Below are 24811 nucleotides of genomic sequence, written 5' to 3' on the forward strand. Positions count from 1 at the left end.
CTTCCAATTGTAAAGTTCAGGGGAGGATAGTGAATACCTCCAGGACCATGAGGGTCTATCCCAAACCTCACAAAGTATTTATACTTCCCAGTCCACAGCCCTTCTCCATTTAAGATTTTATGGGAGAATTGCACAAAAATGCAGTGTCTTCTCAGGAATGCAGTGATATCATCCCGGGAGATAAAGGGGTTGTGCATGAATACTACCACCGGGATATCCCCCTTAGAGTAGAGTACAGTTAAGATAAGTCAATCCAGCTGAGGGTGCTCTGAAAGGACTTGAAGAGTTTTGAAAAGGTTTTGGCAAGCCGCCATAGAAGAAAGCACCAAGACGTACCTATGCTCCCTTCTGAACTCCTGCAAACAGATGATCTCCGACTTCTGGATTTTCAGGATTTCATAGAAAATGGCGTTGACCAGGTATGACAACGAGAAATGGTCCTTCTTCTCCTCAGAGACCTCGATACGGAAAGCATTCTTGACCCGGGGATCCCCGGTCCCAGCAAAGCGAAGCTTGACACCCATGGTCGCTTCAGGAATCGCCTTCTCGTTTCCTCCTCACTCTCCCCCTATAGCAGCATCCAGCTTAAGCCACCGAAGTGGCGATGCTGGAAGGCCGAGGGCTAGTACACAAGGAACCTCTTGTCCAAACACTAGGTCTGAGCCAAAAGGCCGAGAAGCGATAACCAGAATTGGTTTCAAACTACGGAGCCACCCAAGGATCCTGAAAAGTCCATTTGTGGAGATGAGCTCCTGGACTCCCGTTAAGAAGACATGTTGTCAACCTCTAGATCCCTTACATGCCTGCACTTTTCGGCTTGCTGCTGCTGCAATCCACGCGTTTTAGATCTGCATAACTCCACCTCTTTAAACACAGCACCTTCACCCCCTGCTGTTCCCACCCGCCTCAACACCGTTGGAAGGGAGGAGAACCAATTAAGGCGGGGGGTGGGGTGGAACGAGCAGCTGTCTACCCTTAGCAGGAGGGCTGCTGATTACATACCTCTCCTGCTGCTGCTGCTGCTGCTGCTGCTGGCTGTCCAGCAGCAGACTGAAGGTGGCTGCTGCTGTGCACAGGTATATAAAGGCTCAGAGCCTATTATGACACGCGCAGCCAGCGTTCCATTGCCACATTCCATCTACTGCAGGCAGGATACCTGGCTGGCTGAATGTCGCTGAGAAGCTCACAGAGACCGCCATAAGCAACAGTTTAACAGAATGCCACAGACTAATCAACCAAACTTTTTGGGTTGGGTTCTCTTTTATAGTCTGCAGGCATTAAATGAAAGAAGTCAGTGTTCCAGCAGAGGGAGACAACGTTTCAGAAAAGGCATTGTAGCAAACCAAAAAAGAAATTTTAAGCGCAGCAGAGTAACCAGCGCACATACCTGTTAGCTCAGGTGAGTTTAAAAGGCTGCTGTTGATAACAAGGGCATTTGCTAAATAGATGGTGTGTGTGCAACAATATACTGAAAGGTCAATTATATTGTGCAGCTTATCTCACCACCTGTAGTTATTTAGGTGAAAGCTCCAAAATGCTTGCCTAATATGTCTGTTTATCCAAAAGGAAGTAAAAAGGGAGAGCTAGAAAGATAGCATTTCATTACATTACATGGCAATGCAATGCACAGTTGCTGAAGTTGAACCAATATGAGCTTGTAATCTGGCTTCTGCAACTTTGAACATGAAAAATCCAATGAGGAGAAGAAAAGCAAAGCCAAAGAGTCCATCCCAAAATCCGACAAACAAGCAAAATGAACAAAAAACATTGAATTCAATTCTTTCTGATTTTAGAAACTGCATTAAAGAAGGGGTGCACCGGTCCTGGAGATACTGCAATACCAGGTCAATGCGTGGAGTGGACAGAGCAAGCTCTTTTTCCATCTCCCTGTTCTAAAAATCCATTTAATATATGGTCCCCAGATAGGGGACGTATCAGATATTAAACTGATAAGAACAGATACTACACTTGATCTTAGCCAAAAGGCCGAGAAGCGATAACCAGAATTGGTTTCAAACTACGGAGCCACCCAAGGATCCTGAAAAGTCCATTTGTGGAGATGAGCTCCTGGACTCCCGTTAAGAAGACATGTTGTCAACCTCTAGATCCCTTACATGCCTGCACTTTTCGGCTTGCTGCTGCTGCAATCCACGCGTTTTAGATCTGCATAACTCCACCTCTTTAAACACAGCACCTTCACCCCCTGCTGTTCCCACCCGCCTCAACACCGTTGGAAGGGAGGAGAACCAATTAAGGCGGGGGGTGGGGTGGAACGAGCAGCTGTCTACCCTTAGCAGGAGGGCTGCTGATTACATACCTCTCCTGCTGCTGCTGCTGCTGCTGCTGGCTGTCCAGCAGCAGACTGAAGGTGGCTGCTGCTGTGCACAGGTATATAAAGGCTCAGAGCCTATTATGACACGCGCAGCCAGCGTTCCATTGCCACATTCCATCTACTGCAGGCAGGATACCTGGCTGGCTGAATGTCGCTGAGAAGCTCACAGAGACCGCCATAAGCAACAGTTTAACAGAATGCCACAGACTAATCAACCAAACTTTTTGGGTTGGGTTCTCTTTTATAGTCTGCAGGCATTAAATGAAAGAAGTCAGTGTTCCAGCAGAGGGAGACAACGTTTCAGAAAAGGCATTGTAGCAAACCAAAAAAGAAATTTTAAGCGCAGCAGAGTAACCAGCGCACATACCTGTTAGCTCAGGTGAGTTTAAAAGGCTGCTGTTGATAACAAGGGCATTTGCTAAATAGATGGTGTGTGTGCAACAATATACTGAAAGGTCAATTATATTGTGCAGCTTATCTCACCACCTGTAGTTATTTAGGTGAAAGCTCCAAAATGCTTGCCTAATATGTCTGTTTATCCAAAAGGAAGTAAAAAGGGAGAGCTAGAAAGATAGCATTTCATTACATTACATGGCAATGCAATGCACAGTTGCTGAAGTTGAACCAAAATGAGCTTGTAATCTGGCTTCTGCAACTTTGAACATGAAAAATCCAATGAGGAGAAGAAAAGCAAAGCCAAAGAGTCCATCCCAAAATCCGACAAACAAGCAAAATGAACAAAAAACATTGAATTCAATTCTTTCTGATTTTAGAAACTGCATTAAAGAAGGGGTGCACCGGTCCTGGAGATACTGCAATACCAGGTCAATGCGTGGAGTGGACAGAGCAAGCTCTTTTTCCATCTCCCTGTTCTAAAAATCCATTTAATATATGGTCCCCAGATAGGGGACGTATCAGATATTAAACTGATAAGAACAGATACTACACTTGATCTTAGCCAAAAGGCCGAGAAGCGATAACCAGAATTGGTTTCAAACTACGGAGCCACCCAAGGATCCTGAAAAGTCCATTTGTGGAGATGAGCTCCTGGACTCCCGTTAAGAAGACATGTTGTCAACCTCTAGATCCCTTACATGCCTGCACTTTTCGGCTTGCTGCTGCTGCAATCCACGCGTTTTAGATCTGCATAACTCCACCTCTTTAAACACAGCACCTTCACCCCCTGCTGTTCCCACCCGCCTCAACACCGTTGGAAGGGAGGAGAACCAATTAAGGTGGGGGGTGGGGTGGAACGAGCAGCTGTCTACCCTTAGCAGGAGGGCTGCTGATTACATACCTCTCCTGCTGCTGCTGCTGCTGCTGCTGGCTGTCCAGCAGCAGACTGAAGGTGGCTGCTGCTGTGCACAGGTATATAAAGGCTCAGAGCCTATTATGACACGCGCAGCCAGCGTTCCATTGCCACATTCCATCTACTGCAGGCAGGATACCTGGCTGGCTGAATGTCGCTGAGAAGCTCACAGAGACCGCCATAAGCAACAGTTTAACAGAATGCCACAGACTAATCAACCAAACTTTTTGGGTTGGGTTCTCTTTTATAGTCTGCAGGCATTAAATGAAAGAAGTCAGTGTTCCAGCAGAGGGAGACAACGTTTCAGAAAAGGCATTGTAGCAAACCAAAAAAGAAATTTTAAGCGCAGCAGAGTAACCAGCGCACATACCTGTTAGCTCAGGTGAGTTTAAAAGGCTGCTGTTGATAACAAGGGCATTTGCTAAATAGATGGTGTGTGTGCAACAATATACTGAAAGGTCAATTATATTGTGCAGCTTATCTCACCACCTGTAGTTATTTAGGTGAAAGCTCCAAAATGCTTGCCTAATATGTCTGTTTATCCAAAAGGAAGTAAAAAGGGAGAGCTAGAAAGATAGCATTTCATTACATTACATGGCAATGCAATGCACAGTTGCTGAAGTTGAACCAAAATGAGCTTGTAATCTGGCTTCTGCAACTTTGAACATGAAAAATCCAATGAGGAGAAGAAAAGCAAAGCCAAAGAGTCCATCCCAAAATCCGACAAACAAGCAAAATGAACAAAAAACATTGAATTCAATTCTTTCTGATTTTAGAAACTGCATTAAAGAAGGGGTGCACCGGTCCTGGAGATACTGCAATACCAGGTCAATGCGTGGAGTGGACAGAGCAAGCTCTTTTTCCATCTCCCTGTTCTAAAAATCCATTTAATATATGGTCCCCAGATAGGGGACGTATCAGATATTAAACTGATAAGAACAGATTTTTTTGATTGAATATATCTTTTATTAGCACAAAAAATAAGTTAGCAGACAGTGTACAGTGCCGCAGCCCAGTACACACAGAATTCTACATCATATTTACATAGCATGAGGATACGACGCACTAACTAGACACATCACACCCCTATGCTACACAAAACAGTCAATCTGAAAGAAAAAGCATGTCAATCAATACAGTACGACGAACCGTGATAAGGGATGGGGATTGGGAAAAAGGGGATGGGGAGGGGAAAATCACAGGCCCGAAGCTTTATTGAAAGACAAGACACATAAGGGGAGAGGGGGAGGAGGGGTTTAGTCCTCATCCTCGTCCTCCGGACCGTCCACGATGGAATAGTCTCTGAGCAGGCTGTGGATCAGCCTGCGGCAGTCCTGGATGGACATCCTCTCCCTCCTCAAGATGAGCCGGTTCCTGGCGACCCAAACGGCATCCTTGAAGCAGTTCATAAGGCGCCAAGCCTCCTGGATGGCTCCGACGGTATGAACCCCAGGGAAGAGTCCGTAAAGCACAGAATGGTGCGATAGGCTCGCCCTGGGGACAGAGTTCCTCAGGTCGTCCTCAAGGGCAGTCAACAGGCGCTGTGCAAATCCGCAGTCCCAAAAAGTGTGCAAAGATGTTTCCTCCACGAAGGGGCACCTTGGGCAGTACCGGGTCTTGCACAGGTTCCGGGCATGCATGAATGACCGGACGGGCAGTCCGCCCTGAATCGCCATCCACGACAAGTCCTTGTGCCCGTTGGTCAGCCTGTCAGACGACACATTTGTCCACACAGTCTCCAGCGTGTCCTGGTGAAGTCCTGTGATGTTCTCCACGTCATCCTTGGCTCTGATGAGCTTGTGGATAGTTTTGGGCTTCCACAAGTCGGGCTTGAGTCCCTCCAGTTGATGTTCCCCCACAAATCGAACGACGTCTCCGTAGAACCATGGCGTCGTCCAGTTGTAGGGGAAGGAGCTGTCCCACTTGTCCCAGCCGAGTCGCCTCCAAAGAGGAAGCAGGAAGAAGCGAGACATGGACCTGCCCGTGGAGCCATTCTTGACTTGCAAAGTCCGGCGGACACAATCACACACAAAAGAGGATCGCAGGAGGGTGGGGATATCTGGAACGCCCTTCCCACCCTTGCGAGGCTCCTTGTACATGACGGCCCGCCTGACTCTGTCCATCTTGGATCCCCAGACAAAGTGAAACACTGTCCTGGTAATGGCCCTGCACACAGTGACGTGTGGGGGCCAGGCCTGCGCCGTGTACTGCAAGACGGGCAGGACCTCATTACGCAGGACGAGTGCTTTACCCTCACAAGTGAGGTGTCTGAGGCTCCAGAGTCCGATCCGTTGCTTCACCTTGGCCAAGCGTTCTTGCCAGGACTTGAGGGCCGCTCCTTCCTTCCCGAACCAGACTCCCAGCATCTTGAGGAAATCCGGTTGAATGTTGAAGGGGAAGGGGGCGGAGGAGGCCGGCTGCCAATCCCCGAAGAGCATGGCTTCCGACTTCCTGCAGTTGACTTTGGCCCCTGAAGCCCGGCCGAACCTCTCACACGTCTGGACGAGGGCGTCGACTGAACCACGATCAGCGCAGAAGACGGTGACGTCGTCCATGTAGAGCGAGCACTTGACCTCGTGTCGTCCCGGACCCGGTGCGGTGATCCCTCTGATCTCTCCATTCTGCCGGATAGCCTCTGCGAAGAGTTCTATAACACAAACAAAAAGAAGAGGTGATAGAGGGCAGCCTTGTCTGACCCCAGAGAGGACAGGGAAGGGGTCAGTCTTCCAGCCGTTCACCAACACCGAGCTGTGGATATCAAAATACATCAGACGGACATACGAACAAAACATGTTACCCAAACCTAACCGGTGCAGAGCTCGGCCCATGAACTCGTGGGAAACCCGGTCGAAGGCCTTCTCCTGATCCAAGGAGACCAGGGCCGCGTGTGCGCGGCGGACCTTGATGTACTCGACCGTGTCCCGCACGAGAGCGAGGCTGTCTGCGATGCGACGTCCAGGGATGCCGCAGGTCTGGTCCGGGTGGATGATCCGTCCGATGACCGTCTTAAGTCGTGTCGCCATCGTCTTGGCCAGGATCTTGTAGTCCACGTTGAGCAGAGTGATGGGACGCCAATTCCTCAGGTCGCACCTCTCTCCCTTCCGCTTGTACAGGATCGTGACCATTCCTTCCCTCAAAGATGGAGGCATTCTACCCTCCACCACCATCTCCTCGTACAGGTCCAACAGGTCCGGACAGATGAGGTCTCCCAGCGCTACATAGAGCTCCGCTGGAAGACCATCACTGCCCGGGGTCCTGCCGGTCCTAAAGGATTTAGCGGCAGAGAGCAATTCGCCCACCATCAGAGGTTTGTCCAAGGCTGCCGTGCCTGCAGGATCAAGATGGTTAGTGATACCTGACAGGAACTTATCAGCAGCGTCGGGGTCGGTAGTCTTGTGGGAGTAGAGTTCGCTGTAGAAGTCGCTGACGACCCTCATCACGTCCTCCTTCCCACGTCGCATGTTTCCGCTCTCGTCTCGCAGCTCATTCAGGGGCGTGTGACCGGCATGAAGTTTCCTGAAAAAGAATGAGTTACATTTCTCACCCTTCTCCAGATTCTCCACTTTGGAACGGAAGACGATTCGCTTGGACTCCTCCTCAAAGTGCCTTTTCAGGCTCTTCTTGGTCTCCTCCAGCTCCTCCCTCACGTCCCAGCCGCAGTGAAGAAGGTCCTGCAGCGACCGCAGCTCGCGCTGCAGCCCTCTGAAGTCCCTCCTCTTCTCACACGCCTGTTGTCGACCCTTGGCCTGAAAGAAACAGCGAAACTCAAGTTTAACATATTCCCACCAATCAGAGACTGTTTGGAAGCTACCCTTGTAGGACTGCCACATTGCGTAGGCTGCTCTCAGCTCCTCCACGACTTCATCCTGAGCCAGCAGAGCACAATTCAGCTTCCAGGAGCCGGGGCCGGACGGAAAACCGTCGCCGAGGACACCTTGTAAGTGAATGGCTCTGTGGTCGGAGAAGAAGCAGGGGACCATCGAGTGCCTACTCTGCCTGACTGCCCGAGAGGTGAACACAAAGTCAATCCTGGAGCGGAGTGAGCCATCGGGTCGGCTCCACGAATAGTTTGTGGAGCCTCTCCCCATGGAGCCCACCACGTCCTGAAGAGAGGCCTCGGTTACCATCTCGATGAGCAGCTTGGACGTGATGTCCAACTTGGCAGATGTGCCAGAACTACGACCATCCTCCTCGATGGGGCAGTTGAAATCCCCGGCCATCACTAAGGTCCTGGTGGTGGCAAGCTGAAGCCGCAGGGTCTGGAAAAGCTCCAAACGCTCATTCTTCAGTGGGGACGCATACACGTTGATGAACCTGACAGGTTCTCCCGCCCAGTTGCCATCTACAACAAGAGCCCTGCCGCAGATGAGCTCCTGGACGGACTCAAGCGTGAATGCGCCCCCCCTGATCAGAATTGCGACCCCCGCAGACTTGCAGTCACCCCCACCGGACCAGTAGGATGGACCGTGGGACCACTCCCTGGCCAGATGTTTGAAGGACCTAGAGGAGGGAAGGGAACATTCCTGCAACATATAAACATCACACAACTGGGAAGTAAGGAAGGCATAAATAGTCTGACGTCTGAACTTGTCCTTGATGCTCCTGACATTAATGGAAAATAAGTTAATATTAGCCATCATGTAGGGAAAAAAGAAAATGTTAGCGCAGGCAATACACCTTAGTTACCACTCCGGTCGGGTGGTCCCTCGTCGGTGTTGACTGCTGGTGATGGGATCACCAGCAGGCCCTCTTCCTCCATCTGGTCAAGCAGCGCGGCCTCGATCTCGGCGACCACCAGTTCCTCCTCTTCTGGCTCGGCCACCAGGGTCTCAACCATGTGCTTCATCTCTTCTGGCTCAGGGAGGGTATCCTCCTTTTCGCCTACGAAATCCAGAATCTTCTTTTTGGAGGATTCAGTAGCAGGGCTGTCCTCCACCTTCCTCTTTCCCCGGGTTGGAACTGGGGAGACAAGAAGGGGAAAATCCTCCTCGGAAAAGATAGCGAGATAGCGGCAGGTGGAGGAAAGGTTAATTCCACCGCTACCATGGTCTGGGGAGGGAGAGTGGCTGCCGGGGCAGGGGAAAGGACACCTGCTGAGGAGTAGGGGAAGGAGGAAGAGGAAGTGGAATCCTCAGCAGGGGTGGCCGGGGTGGGGGGGGATTGGACGGGGGTGGCAGGGGGAGGGATCGAGAGAGGGGTGACAGAACTCTTACCCTCCTTTGACTTTTTCTTCTGCTTCGGAGCTGCTGGGACCGTCGCTGGGGCTTTGGCCACCGTCTCCTTGACCGCTTTGGCCTTGGTCGTCTCGGCCTTGGCCGCTGGGGCCTTGGTCGTCGCGTCCTTGACCTTCACAGGCCTGGTCGTCGGGGCCTTGTCCTCCGGAGCTGGGGTCGTCGCAACCACCGATGCCCAGGATCTCTCACGCTTGGGGCAATCCTTGTACAGATGAGCCGCCAGCCCACACAGGTTGCAGGACGTCTTCTTCGGGCAGTCCTTCGAGCTGTGTCCCGTCACTCGACAAATCCTGCAGGCATCCTCCTTGCAGTCCTTCATCTCGTGGCCGTTCTTGCCTCATCTCCTGCAGTTCCGCGGCATGTCCGGGTAATAGATGAGGCCGTAGGAGTTGCCCAGGGAGAATGTCGGGGGCAGGTGCCGAAGTCCGTCTGAGTACGCCAGGTCCCTGTGAAGTCTAACGGTCACCGACCACTTACCTGTCCAGAAGCCGAGTCCATTCAGGATGTGAGAGGGTTCCTTCACAACCAAACAGAAGCGTCTCAGGAAGGTACAGATGTCTTGGCCTGGGGTGTGCGGGTTGCGCATGGAGACCGTGATCCTCCTTTCGTCCCTCTGGATAGGGCAGCTACCTGTAAAGGCAGAGAAAGAATTATCCGGTCCTTTGGCGCTTACCATTTCCCAGAACCTCCTGCAGGTGTTCACAGTGGCGAAGGTGACGAAGAAGATCCCCGTCAAGAAGGTCTGGATGCTGAGGGTGTCCGACCTGGAGAAGCCTCGATCCAGCAGCATCTTCTGGCAGAACACGTCCGAGGACATGTCCGGCACCCTCCCATCCACTTCCTTCAGCTTCAGGGCCACCGTCTGCCGCATCCATGGCTCCAGGGCTGGAGCTTCGTGGCGGGGCTTCTGGGGTCCCTTCTGCTGGCCAGTCGTGGAGGCAGAGTCCTTGGGGTCAGAATCGGCTCCTGGCTGGGCCCTCCTGGCTGTCCCCTGCTCCAGGCTCTTCTTTTCGGCCTTCCTCGCAGCGCTTGCCATGGCTTTCCTCCTGCAGTTACTTCTTGGAGCTGGATCTGGAACTCTTCCCGGAATGGGTGGAGCTATGCAGATTCTTCTCCCGTCGTGTTCTGGACAAATTCCCCGAAAGGTCTTTGTCTCGATGATTTTCTTCCTCGAAGATTCCACAGGACAGCCCGATTCTTCTCCGAGTCTTCGTCTTCTTCTGGATTCTTTAGAGCTTCTTCCTCCCACCGATATCCGGCTTTCTTCTCCGATGTCAGCTGGGCTCCGAAGCTCTTCTCCTTCCGAGTTCGATCGCTCTCGTCAAGTGTAGATCGTAGCTCTTGTGTTCTTAAAAGAACAGATACTACACTTGATCTTAGCCAAAAGGCCGAGAAGCGATAACCAGAATTGGTTTCAAACTACGGAGCCACCCAAGGATCCTGAAAAGTCCATTTGTGGAGATGAGCTCCTGGACTCCCGTTAAGAAGACATGTTGTCAACCTCTAGATCCCTTACATGCCTGCACTTTTCGGCTTGCTGCTGCTGCAATCCACGCGTTTTAGATCTGCATAACTCCACCTCTTTAAACACAGCACCTTCACCCCCTGCTGTTCCCACCCGCCTCAACACCGTTGGAAGGGAGGAGAACCAATTAAGGCGGGGGGTGGGGTGGAACAAGCAGCTGTCTACCCTTAGCAGGAGGGCTGCTGATTACATACCTCTCCTGCTGCTGCTGCTGCTGCTGCTGGCTGTCCAGCAGCAGACTGAAGGTGGCTGCTGCTGTGCACAGGTATATAAAGGCTCAGAGCCTATTATGACACGCGCAGCCAGCGTTCCATTGCCACATTCCATCTACTGCAGGCAGGATACCTGGCTGGCTGAATGTCGCTGAGAAGCTCACAGAGACCGCCATAAGCAACAGTTTAACAGAATGCCACAGACTAATCAACCAAACTTTTTGGGTTGGGTTCTCTTTTATAGTCTGCAGGCATTAAATGAAAGAAGTCAGTGTTCCAGCAGAGGGAGACAACGTTTCAGAAAAGGCATTGTAGCAAACCAAAAAAGAAATTTTAAGCGCAGCAGAGTAACCAGCGCACATACCTGTTAGCTCAGGTGAGTTTAAAAGGCTGCTGTTGATAACAAGGGCATTTGCTAAATAGATGGTGTGTGTGCAACAATATACTGAAAGGTCAATTATATTGTGCAGCTTATCTCACCACCTGTAGTTATTTAGGTGAAAGCTCCAAAATGCTTGCCTAATATGTCTGTTTATCCAAAAGGAAGTAAAAAGGGAGAGCTAGAAAGATAGCATTTCATTACATTACATGGCAATGCAATGCACAGTTGCTGAAGTTGAACCAAAATGAGCTTGTAATCTGGCTTCTGCAACTTTGAACATGAAAAATCCAATGAGGAGAAGAAAAGCAAAGCCAAAGAGTCCATCCCAAAATCCGACAAACAAGCAAAATGAACAAAAAACATTGAATTCAATTCTTTCTGATTTTAGAAACTGCATTAAAGAAGGGGTGCACCGGTCCTGGAGATACTGCAATACCAGGTCAATGCGTGGAGTGGACAGAGCAAGCTCTTTTTCCATCTCCCTGTTCTAAAAATCCATTTAATATATGGTCCCCAGATAGGGGACGTATCAGATATTAAACTGATAAGAACAGATCAGGTTTCAACATATTTTATTAAGTGCGTAAAAGATGGTTTACAATCAAAAACAACAACACAAACAGTACATTATTAAAACACAGAATTCCACCCATAAAAACCCCATATACGATTAGCATCCCTCCTCCCAATACATTTGACATCCCTTAAGTAATAAATATACATCTGGCTAAAAGCAATTTTAAGACAATCCTTCACAGAAATAGCGTCACGTTTAAAAAGTAAAATATTGCGTGCCTTCCAAAGGGCGTCTTTAAAACAGTTAATCATACACCAACATATACAATACTGTTGAGGGGTCGAACATTTAAAAAGGCCATATAAAACATATTCATGGTTAAAATCTCTTAAACCGCAAGTCCATTTTAAAAGAATCCCAACTTTGTGCCAAAGTTCCTGTGCAAATGGGCAATTCCACATAAGGTGCAAGGTGGTTTCGTCATAAACACATGAGTCTCTGGGGCATTTGGCTCTGGCCACCAGGCCTCTCCTGTGTTGAAACTCTCTGGTGGGGAGGCACTGGTGGACCACCATCCATGCGATGTCCTTATGTCCATTTGCTAAGAATTTCCCGAAGACATTCTTCCAAACTTGCTTCGATCTCTCTTCTGAGAAATTTACTATGGGGGTCACATCTTCATTCCTCCTCAGAAAAGATAAAAGCTTCTTGCGGTCTTTAAAAATGTCCATATTAAAATCACCAAGGCTATAAAATCGAACAGTCTTTTCTAAGATTGCTTGGTGTTTGGGGGGGCATAGTAAAACAGGGGAATTCAACGACAACTTAAACCATCTTTTAAAAATCATCCCACAAGTATATTTTAAAAAATAACTTAGCGCACTATTACCATTAAAATGTTTGAAACAAAAGCAGAAATAATTTAAATACAAATAAATATGTAAGTCGGGGACATCCCTTCCGCCGTTCATTTTATTCTTCCTCATTATTTCTCGCCTTAATTTTTCCATTTTGGAGTTCCATAAAAACATAAAGATCATCCTAGTCATTTTTTTAATTAAAACATCAGAGGGGGGGTACACCATAGCTATATACAGTATGAGGGGTAACAACACTGATTTTATAATTAAAATTTTCCCCTCCATTGTTAGGGACCTCAAACCCCAAAATGATATTTTCTTTGACATTTTTTCTAGGACATTCTCCCAGCTTTGAGTTCCCACATTCTCCTCGTTAAAAACAACTCCAAGAATTTTTACATTGTCTCGTTTTATAGTGAGCTGCGGGAGTTGGGCGGTGTCCCAGGATCCCAAAGTCAGACATTCAGATTTATTTAAATTAAGTTTAAAACCGGATGCCTGGGAAAAAAAATCAATGCGCAACACCGCCCTCCGGAGGGAAGCAGGGTCCACGCACACAACCGTCACGTCATCCATGTAGCCAAAGACTCTCACATCACTGCCACCTCCGCCAGGAACAGGAACCCCTCTAATCACTTTGTCTTTCCTTATTGCGCTCAGCAGGGGCTCCATGGCGCAGATGAACAGGATGGGCGACAAGGGGCATCCCTGCTTCACTCCAGACTCAAGGGGAACTCCATCTGTTAAAAAGCCATTAAGAGAAATTTGACTAAAACAATTTTTATATAAAATCTTAATACAATTTAAAAGCATATTAGGGATACCCATCCTTTTTAAAACTCTAAAAAGAAATCTATGAGAGACTCTATCGAAAGCTTTTTCAAAATCTAGGGCTAAAAGAGCTACATTTTGACCCCGGTCTCTGGAATACCAAATTACATCCCTTAATACGTTTAAAACCTCTGAAATACTTCTGCCTGGTACACTACAAACCTGCTCAGGCTGGATTAGTTTGGCAATGACACTCCTGAGCCGGTCTGCAACCACCTTAGCAAGTACCTTGTAATCAAATTTAGGAGAGTTATGGGTCTCCAATTCGCTAGAGCACTGCGGTCACCTTTTTTATATATCAAAGACACCACTCCTCTCCTCCACGAAAATGGCAACTGTTCACAAATAAAAACTTCTTTAAAAAGCATAAAAAGGTCCTCTTTTAAAATGTCCCAAAAAGTAAGATAAAACTCTACAGGTAGTCCGTCACACCCAGGTGCTTTACCCTTAGAGAAACTTTTAAAAACATAAAATAATTCCTCTAAAACAATATCGCGTTCTAAAAACTCCTGGTCTGTAAAATTTAGCTTAAAATCGAGATCATTAAGAGCATCAGATAAAAAGGACTCATCTATACACTTTTTACTAAAAAGATGCTTATAAAACTTAAAAGTAGCATTCAACATTCCCTGCATAGATGTTTCACCCTCTAGATTTGTGATCACTTCTCTTTTATCCATGACTTTTTTGAAGAAGAAGCGAGAGCACTTCTCCCCCTCCTCCAAGTGCTGCACTCTAGAGTTAAAAATAACCTCTTTCCCCTTTGTGTCTATGCAGTTCTGGATTTCAGTTTTTAGGCCAGCAATATCATCTCCCACCTCCACCCCTAGCTCTTTGAATTTAAAAAGTGTTTGTAGTTTGGTGTTAAGATCACTAAAACATCTTTTTTTCTCTCTAGCTTTACGTCTCCCTGCTTTTATAAAAAACATTCTGACTTTTTTTTTCAAATTTTCCCACCAGGTTACCATAGGGGCATCAGAAGGTTTTTGTCGCCGCCAGGCTTGATAGGCTTTACCAAAGTCTTGTCGAATCAGAGGGTCCTCCAGCAGGTAAGTACTTAGACGCCAGAGGCCCCTGTTGACCCTCTGTTCATCCCGGTATTCTAGGTGCACCTCCAAGCCCTTATGGTCAGAAAATATATTTGATGTTAAAACACATTTTACAGGGTTAAAATCATCTGATAGGAAAATAAAATCGATCCTGGAGGACACCCCTCTTCCGGACCACGTATAACCAGGGTCCGTCGGCAGGAGTGACCTCCACGCATCGCATAATTTAAAATCAGTTATAAAATCTTTCAATAGATGACATGACTTATCCAATTTGCGTAAAGGGTCACCCCCTGCTCGTTGTTCACTAGCACAAAGACAATTAAAATCACCCCCTACGATCAGGGGAGATGACCCAGTACAGTACAATGGCAATATCCCAAATAAATTAATTCTCTCTTGCTTATCAGGGGGAGCATAAATATTCATTACACGTAGGGTAAAACCATTAAATTTAAAATGCACTAAAACCACTCTGCCTGGTACTATTTCTGTGACAGCATTTATAGTAATATTTCTCCCACAACAGAGGAAGCCCACCCCCGCTGACTTGTTGTCATTGGAGCCAGACCAGATGGAGGGCCCCAGTCTCCAATCTGTCTTGATGTCATTATAATTTAGTGCATGTTGTATCCCGCATTCCTGTAATAAACAAATGTCAAAGTCAGCGGTTTCTAAATACTTGAATAGAGCAGCCCTACGGACTGGGCTCTTTAATGACCTCACATTCAGTGAGACAAGTCTTAATGTGGGCATTCATAGGTCAGGGTGGTGGATCTTCCATGAGGACACCTGACTCAAAGCCCTGTATGTCAAATTGCTCCAGGACATCCGGGCTAGAGGACCCAAACGACTCGATATTCTGTGAGCCGGCGGTTGCCCCCTCGTAGGTCACGGTTCCCAGCCACATTCCAGGAGACGCTGGGGCTTCGACATTCCGTCTCTTTTTCGGGGCAGACTCCACTAGGTCACTGGTGCAGTCCTCCTCTTCCTCCACCTCCTCCAGGGGGGAAGACTGGTCCATCAGGATAAGATCAACACAGATTTCCTGATGTTCGCCACCTAGAAGCAAAGCCCCCTCATCTGGCTGGCTAATCGCCCTGGAAGATCCTGAGGCCATCGCTGCATGGTCCCCTGTAGCCAACCGCACAGGGGCACCACCCTCCAGCCCAACAGGATCGGTATCGGGAACCATCGATACGGAGGATACCCTCCCAGAAGGAGGACCCCCCCGCTCCGGTCCATGCAAGGTCCGCCCCTCGTTAAGGGACTTCGATGCAGGTGCCGCCCCAGAGGGGCCTCCGGCTCCCTGCTCCATCCCAGCCTTCTCGCCCTTCGAAACGCCCTCCGACGCCGGCCCGCCAGTGAAGACCGGCGGGCGCATCGGCTCAGCTGCAGAAGATGCAGCTTCTGCGTAGGTCCTGGTCCTGGTCCTATTGGGGCATCCTCGGAACATGTGCCCCGCCCCACCGCAGAGATTACATTTCCTCCCAGCGGGACAGTCCTTCATTAGATGTCCGTAACAGCTGCAATTATTGCAGCGGTCTACTTTCCTGCCCGTGCAGGACGTTTGGGTATGACCCATTTGTCCACAGTTCCTGCAACATACTGGCATTCCAGGATAAAATAAGTAGCCTCTGCTCTTACCGATTACGAAGGTTGAGGGAGGGTGTAGCATTCCTCCCACTCCACTAAGGTCCCTCTTTAGACGGGCCATATACCTTCTCTTGCCGCACCAGAAGCCTACCGCGTTCTTCACAGTACCCAGGTATCTCAGATCATCACAATAACGGGTAAGGTAGGTCGAGATGTCTGCAGCTTCCACAAAGGGGTTCGGGAAATGCACCACGATGGGGATCTCGTCATAAGCATACAAGAGACAAAAGGTTAGTCCATCCAATTCATCTAAGTAGTTTTTCTCGTTTACCTTTTGTACGAGTTGCTGACAGCATCCCTGGCTCTTGAAGGTGATGGTGTAAGTCCCCTTGTACTCGTTGTCCTGGAAGCAGAATATGTCTTCCCGCCGAAACTCCAGAACTCCAAGCAGAATCCTATGGCAGATGTAGTCCAAATTCTTCTCCATCCTCGATGCTGCTCCAACTTCAATCCTCACGGTGTTCCTCATCCGGGCATCACCAGATGAATATGTGAGCGTTGCCGGCATCCTTCACTCAGGAACGTACCGACTCTTCTCTCTGAAAGGCGCAAGCCATCATGGGATCCCTTCCCGTTGCTCCCGGACTAATCCTTCCTCCCAATAGCAGCAGGGGGGTTAAGTCCCTCCGAAGAGGAACGATCCCCCCAGGCCGAGAGAAAGGGTACCAAGAGCACCTCACAGGCAAGACCACACAGGTAAACCTGATAGATCGTGCCAAAAGGCCGAGAAGCGATAACCAGAATTGGTTTCAAACTACGGAGCCACCCAAGGATCCTGAAAAGTCCATTTGTGGAGATGAGCTCCTGGACTCCCGTTAAGAAGACATGTTGTCAACCTCTAGATCCCTTACATGCCTGCACTTTTCGGCTTGCTGCTGCTGCAATCCACGCGTTTTAGATCTGCATAACTCCACCTCTTTAAACACAGCACCTTCACCCCCTGCTGTTCCCACCCGCCTCAACACCGTTGGAAGGGAGGAGAACCAATTAAGGCGGGGGGTGGGGTGGAACGAGCAGCTGTCTACCCTTAGCAGGAGGGCTGCTGATTACATACCTCTCCTGCTGCTGCTGCTGCTGCTGCTGGCTGTCCAGCAGCAGACTGAAGGTGGCTGCTGCTGTGCACAGGTATATAAAGGCTCAGAGTCTATTATGACACGCGCAGCCAGCGTTCCATTGCCACATTCCATCTACTGCAGGCAGGATACCTGGCTGGCTGAATGTCGCTGAGAAGCTCACAGAGACCGCCATAAGCAACAGTTTAACAGAATGCCACAGACTAATCAACCAAACTTTTTGGGTTGGGTTCTCTTTTATAGTCTGCAGGCATTAAATGAAAGAAGTCAGTGTTCCAGCAGAGGGAGACAACGTTTCAGAAAAGGCATTGTAGCAAACCAAAAAAGAAATTTTAAGCGCAGCAGAGTAACCAGCGCACATACCTGTTAGCTCAGGTGAGTTTAAAAGGCTGCTGTTGATAACAAGGGCATTTGCTAAATAGATGGTGTGTGTGCAACAATATACTGAAAGGTCAATTATATTGTGCAGCTTATCTCACCACCTGTAGTTATTTAGGTGAAAGCTCCAAAATGCTTGCCTAATATGTCTGTTTATCCAAAAGGAAGTAAAAAGGGAGAGCTAGAAAGATAGCATTTCATTACATTACATGGCAATGCAATGCGCAGTTGCTGAAGTTGAACCAAAATGAGCTTGTAATCTGGCTTCTGCAACTTTGAACATGAAAAATCCAATGAGGAGAAGAAAAGCAAAGCCAAAGAGTCCATCCCAAAATCCGACAAACAAGCAAAATGAACAAAAAACATTGAATTCAATTCTTTCTGATTTAAGAAACTGCATTAAAGAAGGGGTGCACCGGTCCTGGAGATACTGCAATACCAGGTCAATGCGTGGAGTGGACAGAGCAAGCTCTTTTTCCATCTCCCTGTTCTAAAAATCCATTTAATATATGGTCCCCAGATAGGGGACGTATCAGATATTAAACTGATAAGAACAGATACTACACTTGATCTTAGCCAAAAGGCCGAGAAGCGATAACCAGAATTGGTTTCAAACTACGGAGCCACCCAAGGATCCTGAAAAGTCCATTTGTGGAGATGAGCTCCTGGACTCCCGTTAAGAAGACATGTTGTCAACCTCTAGATCCCTTACATGCCTGCACTTTTCGGCTTGCTGCTGCTGCAATCCACGCGTTTTAGATCTGCATAACTCCACCTCTTTAAACACAGCACCTTCACCCCCTGCTGTTCCCACCCACCTCAACACCGTTGGAAGGGAGGAGAACCAATTAAGGCGGGGGGTGGGGTGGAACGAGCAGCTGTCTACCCTTAGCAGGAGGGCTGCTGATTACATACCTCTCCTGCTGCTGCTGCTGCTGGCTGTCCAGCAGCAGACTGAAGGTGGCTGCTGCTGTGCACAGGTATATAAAGGCTCAGAGCCTATTATGACACGCGCAGCCAGCGTTCCATTGCCACATTCCATCTACTGCAGGCAGGATACCTGGCTGGCTGAATGTCGCTGAGAAGCTCACAGAGACCGCCATAAGCAACAGTTTAACAGAATGCCACAGACTAATCAACCAAACTTTTTGGGTTGGGTTCTCTTTTATAGTCTGCAGGCATTAAATGAAAGAAGTCAGTGTTCCAGCAGAGGGAGACAACGTTTCAGAAAAGGCATTGTAGCAAACCAAAAAAGAAATTTTAAGCGCAGCAGAGTAACCAGCGCACATACCTGTTAGCTCAGGTGAGTTTAAAAGGCTGCTGTTGATAACAAGGGCATTTGCTAAATAGATGGTGTGTGTGCAACAATATACTGAAAGGTCAATTATATTGTGCAGCTTATCTCACCACCTGTAGTTATTTAGGTGAAAGCTCCAAAATGCTTGCCTAATATGTCTGTTTATCCAAAAGGAAGTAAAAAGGGAGAGCTAGAAAGATAGCATTTCATTACATTACATGGCAATGCAATGCACAGTTGCTGAAGTTGAACCAAAATGAGCTTGTAATCTGGCTTCTGCAACTTTGAACATGAAAAATCCAATGAGGAGAAGAAAAGCAAAGCCAAAGAGTCCATCCCAAAATCCGACAAACAAGCAAAATGAACAAAAAACATTGAATTCAATTCTTTCTGATTTTAGAAACTGCATTAAAGAAGGGGTGCACCGGTCCTGGAGATACTGCAATACCAGGTCAATGCGTGGAGTGGACAGAGCAAGCTCTTTTTCCATCTCCCTGTTCTAAAAATCCATTTAATATATGGTCCCCAGATAGGGGACGTATCAGATATTAAACTGATAAGAACAGATACTACACTTGATCTTAGCCAAAAGGCCGAGAAGCGATAACCAGAATTGGTTTCAAACTACGGAGCCACCCAAGGATCCTGAAAAGTCCATTTGTGGAGATGAGCTCCTGGACTCCCGTTAAGAAGACATGTTGTCAACCTCTAGATCCCTTACATGCCTGCACTTTTCGGCTTGCTGCTGCTGCAATCCACGCGTTTTAGATCTGCATAACTCCACCTCTTTAAACACAGCACCTTCACCCCCTGCTGTTCCCACCCGCCTCAACACCGTTGGAAGGGAGGAGAACCAATTAAGGCGGGGGGTGGGGTGGAACGAGCAGCTGTCTACCCTTAGCAGGAGGGCTGCTGATTACATACCTCTCCTGCTGCTGCTGCTGCTGCTGCTGGCTGTCCAGCAGCAGACTGAAGGTGGCTGCTGCTGTGCACAGGTATATAAAGGCTCAGAGCCTATTATGACACGCGCAGCCAGCGTTCCATTGCCACATTCCATCTACTGCAGGCAGGATACCTGGCTGGCTGAATGTCGCTGAGAAGCTCACAGAGACCGCCATAAGCAACAGTTTAACAGAATGCCACAGACTAATCAACCAAACTTTTTGGGTTGGGTTCTCTTTTATAGTCTGCAGGCATTAAATGAAAGAAGTCAGTGTTCCAGCAGAGGGAGACAACGTTTCAGAAAAGGCATTGTAGCAAACCAAAAAAGAAATTTTAAGCGCAGCAGAGTAACCAGCGCACATACCTGTTAGCTCAGGTGAGTTTAAAAGGCTGCTGTTGATAACAAGGGCATTTGCTAAATAGATGGTGTGTGTGCAACAATATACTGAAAGGTCAATTATATTGTGCAGCTTATCTCACCACCTGTAGTTATTTAGGTGAAAGCTCCAAAATGCTTGCCTAATATGTCTGTTTATCCAAAAGGAAGTAAAAAGGGAGAGCTAGAAAGATAGCATTTCATTACATTACATGGCAATGCAATGCACAGTTGCTGAAGTTGAACCAAAATGAGCTTGTAATCTGGCTTCTGCAACTTTGAACATGAAAAATCCAATGAGGAGAAGAAAAGCAAAGCCAAAGAGTCCATCCCAAAATCCGACAAACAAGCAAAATGAACAAAAAACATTGAATTCAATTCTTTCTGATTTTAGAAACTGCATTAAAGAAGGGGTGCACCGGTCCTGGAGATACTGCAATACCAGGTCAATGCGTGGAGTGGACAGAGCAAGCTCTTTTTCCATCTCCCTGTTCTAAAAATCCATTTAATATATGGTCCCCAGATAGGGGACGTATCAGATATTAAACTGATAAGAACAGATACTACACTTGATCTTAGCCAAAAGGCCGAGAAGCGATAACCAGAATTGGTTTCAAACTACGGAGCCACCCAAGGATCCTGAAAAGTCCATTTGTGGAGATGAGCTCCTGGACTCCCGTTAAGAAGACATGTTGTCAACCTCTAGATCCCTTACATGCCTGCACTTTTCGGCTTGCTGCTGCTGCAATCCACGCGTTTTAGATCTGCATAACTCCACCTCTTTAAACACAGCACCTTCACCCCCTGCTGTTCCCACCCGCCTCAACACCGTTGGAAGGGAGGAGAACCAATTAAGGCGGGGGGTGGGGTGGAACGAGCAGCTGTCTACCCTTAGCAGGAGGGCTGCTGATTACATACCTCTCCTGCTGCTGCTGCTGCTGCTGCTGGCTGTCCAGCAGCAGACTGAAGGTGGCTGCTGCTGTGCACAGGTATATAAAGGCTCAGAGCCTATTATGACACGCGCAGCCAGCGTTCCATTGCCACATTCCATCTACTGCAGGCAGGATACCTGGCTGGCTGAATGTCGCTGAGAAGCTCACAGAGACCGCCATAAGCAACAGTTTAACAGAATGCCACAGACTAATCAACCAAACTTTTTGGGTTGGGTTCTCTTTTATAGTCTGCAGGCATTAAATGAAAGAAGTCAGTGTTCCAGCAGAGGGAGACAACGTTTCAGAAAAGGCATTGTAGCAAACCAAAAAAGAAATTTTAAGCGCAGCAGAGTAACCAGCGCACATACCTGTTAGCTCAGGTGAGTTTAAAAGGCTGCTGTTGATAACAAGGGCATTTGCTAAATAGATGGTGTGTGTGCAACAATATACTGAAAGGTCAATTATATTGTGCAGCTTATCTCACCACCTGTAGTTATTTAGGTGAAAGCTCCAAAATGCTTGCCTAATATGTCTGTTTATCCAAAAGGAAGTAAAAAGGGAGAGCTAGAAAGATAGCATTTCATTACATTACATGGCAATGCAATGCACAGTTGCTGAAGTTGAACCAAAATGAGCTTGTAATCTGGCTTCTGCAACTTTGAACATGAAAAATCCAATGAGGAGAAGAAAAGCAAAGCCAAAGAGTCCATCCCAAAATCCGACAAACAAGCAAAATGAACAAAAAACATTGAATTCAATTCTTTCTGATTTTAGAAACTGCATTAAAGAAGGGGTGCACCGGTCCTGGAGATACTGCAATACCAGGTCAATGCGTGGAGTGGACAGAGCAAGCTCTTTTTCCATCTCCCTGTTCTAAAAATCCATTTAATATATGGTCCCCAGATAGGGGACGTATCAGATATTAAACTGATAAGAACAGATACTACACTTGATCTTAGCCAAAAGGCCGAGAAGCGATAACCAGAATTGGTTTCAAACTACGGAGCCACCCAAGGATCCTGAAAAGTCCATTTGTGGAGATGAGCTCCTGGACTCCCGTTAAGAAGACATGTTGTCAACCTCTAGATCCCTTACATGCCTGCACTTTTCGGCTTGCTGCTGCTGCAATCCACGCGTTTTAGATCTGCATAACTCCACCTCTTTAAACACAGCACCTTCACCCCCTGCTGTTCCCACCCGCCTCAACACCGTTGGAAGGGAGGAGAACCAATTAAGGCGGGGGGTGGGGTGGAACGAGCAGCTGTCTACCCTTAGCAGGAGGGCTGCTGATTACATACCTCTCCTGCTGCTGCTGCTGCTGCTGCTGGCTGTCCAGCAGCAGACTGAAGGTGGCTGCTGCTGTGCACAGGTATATAAAGGCTCAGAGCCTATTATGACACGCGCAGCCAGCGTTCCATTGCCACATTCCATCTACTGCAGGCAGGATACCTGGTTGGCTGAATGTCGCTGAGAAGCTCACAGAGACCGCCATAAGCAACAGTTTAACAGAATGCCACAGACTAATCAACCAAACTTTTTGGGTTGGGTTCTCTTTTATAGTCTGCAGGCATTAAATGAAAGAAGTCAGTGTTCCAGCAGAGGGAGACAACGTTTCAGAAAAGGCATTGTAGCAAACCAAAAAAGAAATTTTAAGCGCAGCAGAGTAACCAGCGCACATACCTGTTAGCTCAGGTGAGTTTAAAAGGCTGCTGTTGATAACAAGGGCATTTGCTAAATAGATGGTGTGTGTGCAACAATATACTGAAAGGTCAATTATATTGTGCAGCTTATCTCACCACCTGTAGTTATTTAGGTGAAAGCTCCAAAATGCTTGCCTAATATGTCTGTTTATCCAAAAGGAAGTGAAAAGGGAGAGCTAGAAAGATAGCATTTCATTACATTACATGGCAATGCAATGCACAGTTGCTGAAGTTGAACCAAAATGAGCTTGTAATCTGGCTTCTGCAACTTTGAACATGAAAAATCCAATGAGGAGAAGAAAAGCAAAGCCAAAGAGTCCATCCCAAAATCCGACAAACAAGCAAAATGAACAAAAAACATTGAATTCAATTCTTTCTGATTTTAGAAACTGCATTAAAGAAGGGGTGCACCGGTCCTGGAGATACTGCAATACCAGGTCAATGCGTGGAGTGGACAGAGCAAGCTCTTTTTCCATCTCCCTGTTCTAAAAATCCATTTAATATATGGTCCCCAGATAGGGGACGTATCAGATATTAAACTGATAAGAACAGATACTACACTTGATCTTAGCCAAAAGGCCGAGAAGCGATAACCAGAATTGGTTTCAAACTACGGAGCCACCCAAGGATCCTGAAAAGTCCATTTGTGGAGATGAGCTCCTGGACTCCCGTTAAGAAGACATGTTGTCAACCTCTAGATCCCTTACATGCCTGCACTTTTCGGCTTGCTGCTGCTGCAATCCACGCGTTTTAGATCTGCATAACTCCACCTCTTTAAACACAGCACCTTCACCCCCTGCTGTTCCCACCCGCCTCAACACCGTTGGAAGGGAGGAGAACCAATTAAGGCGGGGGGTGGGGTGGAACGAGCAGCTGTCTACCCTTAGCAGGAGGGCTGCTGATTACATACCTCTCCTGCTGCTGCTGCTGCTGCTGCTGGCTGTCCAGCAGCAGACTGAAGGTGGCTGCTGCTGTGCACAGGTATATAAAGGCTCAGAGCCTATTATGACACGCGCAGCCAGCGTTCCATTGCCACATTCCATCTACTGCAGGCAGGATACCTGGCTGGCTGAATGTCGCTGAGAAGCTCACAGAGACCGCCATAAGCAACAGTTTAACAGAATGCCACAGACTAATCAACCAAACTTTTTGGGTTGGGTTCTCTTTTATAGTCTGCAGGCATTAAATGAAAGAAGTCAGTGTTCCAGCAGAGGGAGACAACGTTTCAGAAAAGGCATTGTAGCAAACCAAAAAAGAAATTTTAAGCGCAGCAGAGTAACCAGCGCACATACCTGTTAGCTCAGGTGAGTTTAAAAGGCTGCTGTTGATAACAAGGGCATTTGCTAAATAGATGGTGTGTGTGCAACAATATACTGAAAGGTCAATTATATTGTGCAGCTTATCTCACCACCTGTAGTTATTTAGGTGAAAGCTCCAAAATGCTTGCCTAATATGTCTGTTTATCCAAAAGGAAGTAAAAAGGGAGAGCTAGAAAGATAGCATTTCATTACATTACATGGCAATGCAATGCACAGTTGCTGAAGTTGAACCAAAATGAGCTTGTAATCTGGCTTCTGCAACTTTGAACATGAAAAATCCAATGAGGAGAAGAAAAGCAAAGCCAAAGAGTCCATCCCAAAATCCGACAAACAAGCAAAATGAACAAAAAACATTGAATTCAATTCTTTCTGATTTTAGAAACTGCATTAAAGAAGGGGTGCACCGGTCCTGGAGATACTGCAATACCAGGTCAATGCGTGGAGTGGACAGAGCAAGCTCTTTTTCCATCTCCCTGTTCTAAAAATCCATTTAATATATGGTCCCCAGATAGGGGACGTATCAGATATTAAACTGATAAGAACAGATACTACACTTGATCTTAGCCAAAAGGCCGAGAAGCGATAACCAGAATTGGTTTCAAATTACGGAGCCACCCAAGGATCCTGAAAAGTCCATTTGTGGAGATGAGCTCCTGGACTCCCGTTAAGAAGACATGTTGTCAACCTCTAGATCCCTTACATGCCTGCACTTTTCGGCTTGCTGCTGCTGCAATCCACGCGTTTTAGATCTGCATAACTCCACCTCTTTAAACACAGCACCTTCACCCCCTGCTGTTCCCACCCGCCTCAACATCGTTGGAAGGGAGGAGAACCAATTAAGGCGGGGGCTGGGGTGGAACGAGCAGCTGTCTACCCTTAGCAGGAGG

The 24811-nt window shown here is 47.6% G+C and overlaps 10 non-coding genes and 1 pseudogene across 10 annotated transcripts; all 11 read right to left on the bottom strand.

Annotated features, from left to right (window-relative positions):
• Nucleotides 1-1807: 1807 nt before the first annotated feature.
• LOC141240141 (U2 spliceosomal RNA) lies at nt 1808-1998 on the bottom strand. Its single transcript, XR_012305429.1, has one exon. It is a non-coding gene; the product is annotated as a U2 spliceosomal RNA (small nuclear RNA).
• Nucleotides 1999-3119: 1121 nt separating this feature from the next.
• LOC141240152 (U2 spliceosomal RNA) lies at nt 3120-3310 on the bottom strand. Its single transcript, XR_012305440.1, has one exon. It is a non-coding gene; the product is annotated as a U2 spliceosomal RNA (small nuclear RNA).
• A 1121-nt stretch (nt 3311-4431) lies between these two features.
• LOC141240207 (U2 spliceosomal RNA) lies at nt 4432-4625 on the bottom strand. Its single transcript, XR_012305494.1, has one exon. It is a non-coding gene; the product is annotated as a U2 spliceosomal RNA (small nuclear RNA).
• A 5572-nt stretch (nt 4626-10197) lies between these two features.
• Nucleotides 10198-10275, bottom strand: LOC141240241 (U2 spliceosomal RNA; annotated as a pseudogene).
• Nucleotides 10276-11396: 1121 nt separating this feature from the next.
• On the bottom strand, nt 11397-11586 carry LOC141240221 (U2 spliceosomal RNA). Its single transcript, XR_012305507.1, has one exon. It is a non-coding gene; the product is annotated as a U2 spliceosomal RNA (small nuclear RNA).
• Nucleotides 11587-17763: 6177 nt separating this feature from the next.
• LOC141240163 (U2 spliceosomal RNA) lies at nt 17764-17954 on the bottom strand. The gene has a single exon (XR_012305451.1). It is a non-coding gene; the product is annotated as a U2 spliceosomal RNA (small nuclear RNA).
• A 1115-nt stretch (nt 17955-19069) lies between these two features.
• On the bottom strand, nt 19070-19260 carry LOC141240174 (U2 spliceosomal RNA). The gene has a single exon (XR_012305462.1). It is a non-coding gene; the product is annotated as a U2 spliceosomal RNA (small nuclear RNA).
• A 1121-nt stretch (nt 19261-20381) lies between these two features.
• LOC141240185 (U2 spliceosomal RNA) lies at nt 20382-20572 on the bottom strand. The gene has a single exon (XR_012305473.1). It is a non-coding gene; the product is annotated as a U2 spliceosomal RNA (small nuclear RNA).
• A 1121-nt stretch (nt 20573-21693) lies between these two features.
• On the bottom strand, nt 21694-21884 carry LOC141240196 (U2 spliceosomal RNA). The gene has a single exon (XR_012305484.1). It is a non-coding gene; the product is annotated as a U2 spliceosomal RNA (small nuclear RNA).
• A 1121-nt stretch (nt 21885-23005) lies between these two features.
• On the bottom strand, nt 23006-23196 carry LOC141240208 (U2 spliceosomal RNA). Its single transcript, XR_012305495.1, has one exon. It is a non-coding gene; the product is annotated as a U2 spliceosomal RNA (small nuclear RNA).
• Nucleotides 23197-24317: 1121 nt separating this feature from the next.
• LOC141240219 (U2 spliceosomal RNA) lies at nt 24318-24508 on the bottom strand. The gene has a single exon (XR_012305505.1). It is a non-coding gene; the product is annotated as a U2 spliceosomal RNA (small nuclear RNA).
• Between the last annotated feature and the right edge of the window lie 303 nt (nt 24509-24811).

The sequence above is a fragment of the Phyllobates terribilis genome, unplaced genomic scaffold, assembly GCF_046119375.1.
Source record: "Phyllobates terribilis strain yellow unplaced genomic scaffold, ASM4611937v1 Scaffold_801__1_contigs__length_655404, whole genome shotgun sequence".
NCBI classification, from domain to species: domain Eukaryota; kingdom Metazoa; phylum Chordata; class Amphibia; order Anura; family Dendrobatidae; genus Phyllobates; species Phyllobates terribilis.